This window comes from Pinus tabuliformis, chromosome 3_2 (assembly GCF_031772625.1).
Source record: "Pinus tabuliformis cultivar Carrire ecotype Pingquan chromosome 3_2, CPIR1, whole genome shotgun sequence".
Classification (NCBI taxonomy): Eukaryota; Viridiplantae; Streptophyta; class Pinopsida; order Pinales; family Pinaceae; genus Pinus; species Pinus tabuliformis.
The window spans coordinates 663,913,986-663,918,062 of record NC_142302.1 but is presented as its reverse complement, the minus strand read 5'-3'; positions in this window follow the sequence as shown (position 1 = coordinate 663,918,062).

Genomic DNA, 4,077 nt, shown 5'->3' with positions numbered 1-4,077 from the left:
AACTACTATAGAAGTTTCTGCTGAGATCAAGGACACCTTAACTCTTTCTAGGTGAATCTTTTTAAAGTTTAGGCTAGTTGTAGGTTTTAACCCCGTACAGAAATTACCTACATACGAATTCTAAAACACAGAAAATAAACAATGCGAGAGCATAACACATAAAACACATATACATAGAGATTTTCCCCTGGATCCCAAAACTGGGACTACCAGCTTGATTTTTCATTATGTTCCTTTCAATGTTATAATACATATTTATACATGTCGAAGCATCCAATACCATGGACTGAAAACCATCGCGTCCAAAACCATGGACCGAAAACCATCACGTCCAAAAACATGTACGAAAATCATGCACAAAACTATAGGTGGGTCCGCCCAACCTTACATAGATTCCAAAACCAAAATTTTCTGGGGTGCTGCCCTGGACCCCATAGAGTGGGGTTACCTGCACCCCTCAAACTCCCTATGACACCCCCGCTACACAATCGGTGCATTAAAGGGGGGGCTCTACCCCCCTCTAACCCTCCAGTTAACTACGTGGGCTAGTCGTGGAAAGAATATAACACAACCCAACATTCTCCCACTTGTTTTTTTCTTTCCACAGGGGGCCACAAGAGAGCTTAGTCATTTATCCAGCCCCACAACACCCATTGTTTCTCTACACTAAGAGAAATTCTCAGAGCTCACAAATTTTGTCAATGAATCTGCAGTATTCTTCAAAGTGTCTGCCTTTACCAGCAACACCTTTTTGTCTTCTATCATATCCCTCAAAAAGTGATATTGAACATCAATGTGCTTTGTCTTTGAATGATTTGGAGGGTTATTTGCCATGAAAATTGCAGTTTGGCTGTCACAGTCTATCCTTATAGCTCCCTGTACTAACCTCATACTTGAACATAATCTCTGCAACCAAACTGCTTCCTTTCTTGCATGAGTGGCTGCCATGTATTCTGCCTTTGTAGTTTATAGTGCCACTACAGATTGTTTCTTACTCATCCAACTGACTGCACCTCCAAATAGGTTAAACACATACCCACTTGTAGATCTTCTCTGATCCACATCTCCAACCCTGTCTGCATCAACAAAGCCATGAATATCCAACACTCGGTCCAATCCTGGTCATCCTTGGTAGCACAAACCATAATCACTAGTGCCACACAAATACCTGAAAACCTGCATCACTGTTGTCCAATTCTCCTTTCCTGGTTTTGACATAAAACTGCTCAATACTCCCACTGCATGTGCAATGTTTGGTCTAGTACAGACCATTGCATACATCAGGCTACTGACTTCACTTGCATATGGAACACGGGACATGTCCTCTTCCTCTTCTTGTGTCTTGGGACACTCTTCAACAGATAACTTTACACCTACATGAATAGGAACCTTCACCGGTTTACTATCCTGCATATTAAATACCTGCAATATTGTCTTGAAATACTTCCTCTAGTTTAGCCAGAGCTTCTTCTTTGTCTGATCTCTTTTAATTTCCATTCCCAAAATATATTTTGCAGCACCAAGATCTTTCATGTCGAATTTGGAGGACAATTGGGTCTTCAAATCCTAGATAATTTCTTTGTCATTTCCAACCAGCAACATATCATTCACATACAAGACCAAATAAATAACACGGTCACCAATTAATTTAAAATACACACAGTGATCTGCTTTGCTTCTGGTGAAGCCAAGTCCCCGTATAAATGTATCAAATTTTTGATACCACATTCTTGGTGACTGTTTTAACCCATATAGAGACTTCTTTAACTTGCATATGAGTTCTTTCTTACCCTTCACCTCAAAGCCTTCATGTTGCTTCATGTAGATTTCCTCTTCCAGATCCCCATGAAGAAATGTTGTCTTCACATCCATCTATTCTACCTCAAAATCAAAAGCAACAACAACAGATAAAAGTAATCTAATAGAAGTTACCTTGGCAACAGGAGAAAAAATATCACCAAAATCAATTCCCAACACTTGGGAATAACCTTTTGCTACCAACCGAGCTTCATATTTCTCCACCTTTCCTTTGGCATTTGTCTTCTTCTTGAACACCCATTTGTTGCCAATGGGTTTCCTTCCAGCCGGCAACTCCACTAGATCCCAGGACTCATTTTTGTGCAAAGATGCCATTTCGTCAACCATGGCCTCTTTCCACAGTTTTACATCCTCTGAATCTACTGCTTCCTTCACAGTTCTGGGATCATTATCAGTAATAGATAAAGAAAAATTTGAACAGAAAGCAGATGGACTATACCTTTCTGGCTGCCTTCTTTCTCAAACTGATCTTCTCACACCCGGAGTTTGTGGCTCTTCATATTCTGATTCCTCCTCTGATGTAGAGTCTGATTCTTCCTCCTTTATCTCAAACTCTATCTTCAATGATTTTTTGATGGAGAATTGTTATATATGATGATACTGCTATTTTTTTATGAATGTTGTCAATTACCATTAAATTGTTTTACAAACATTAACTTATCAATTTGAATTGTGATATATTCTTAAATGATATTTAGAAATTTTAACATGTTTCACTACGTATTTGAAATTAGTAAAATGAACCCATAAAGGGGGTCATAAATGAAAAGAAAAGTACACTCTAAACAAGAAGCCAAAAGTGGATGTAACCATGGATGAAAAATTGGGAGTAGAATTGGATGTTAAACTAGCCATCAAAACAAGATGCAAACAAAGACACAAAAATGGTTTTAAAGTAGTATTATAAAAGGGTGAAACATTAGACACAAAGAAGGGAACAAAATAGGGCATACAAAAGGATACCAAATTGGGCACAAACAGGAACGCAAAATTGGACACCAAAATGAGGATGCAAAGAATGATGCAAAATTGCGCGCAAAAATGATGTAAGAAAAGACACAAAACAAGATGAAAAATGGGAATTAAAAAGGATGAAACCAAGGATGCCATATTGGATGCCAAAAATTATGCATAACTAGATGCAAATTCAAATTCAAACCTAGGTGCAAAATAAGAAGCAAAATGTGGACACAATATGTGGTAGAAAAAAGATGCAAATTTGGATGCCAAAACAGATGCAAAATTAGACAAAAAAAGGATTCAAAATTGGACATAAAAAATGGTGCAAAATTGGACACAAAAATAGAAAAAATAGTACAAAAATGAGCATAAAAATGGCTCAAGTTTGGATGCAAATTGAGATGCAACATTGGATGCAAAATTAGGTGTAAAAAATGATGCAAAACTTGGTGCAAAAACAAATGCAAAAGTAGATGAAAAAAATGGCTCAAAATTGAATGTAACATTAGACAGAAAATGGGATACAAAGGTGGATGCAACACATGGCTCAACATAGGATGCAAATATAGATGAAAATTTGGATATTCAAAAGAATGCAAAATTGGATGCAAGAAATGGTGTTAAAAATTATGCTAAATTTGATGCAACAAATGATGCAAGATTAGATGCAAAATATGGTGCAAAATAGGATGCAAAAAAGGGATACAAATAAATTGCAAAAGTGGATGCAAAAAATGGCGCAAAAATGGATGCAAAATTTGGTGCTAAATTAGATTCAACATATGGTGCAAAATTGGATGCAAAAAATTGTGCAAAAAAATGCACAAAAATTGGTGTAAAATTAGATGTAAAAATAGGTACAAAATTAGAAGCAAAAAATGACATAAAACTAGATGCAAAAACTAGCACAAATTGGATGTAAAAAAATGCACTAAATTGGATGCAAAAGATGGTGTAGAAATCAATGCAAATTACGAGACAAAAATAGAAGCAAAGAATGGCACAAAACGGGAAGAAAAAAATGATGCAAAAATAGATGCAAAAAATGGCACAAAACTTGAAGCAAAACTTGTTGTAAAACCAATTACAAATCTTGGTGCAAAATATGATGCAAAAAAGGTGCAAGATTTGTTGTAAAAAAAGATGCAAAATTTGGCATGAAAAATGACACTTTAAAAATTGTAAAATAAAGCCAGATTTAGTGGCGGGCTTCTCATCCGAATTGAGAAAAAAATACACTAAAATGTGGTGCTAAATCGGGTACAAATTTCTTGCTTTGTTGGAGTGCTTCCATGACAG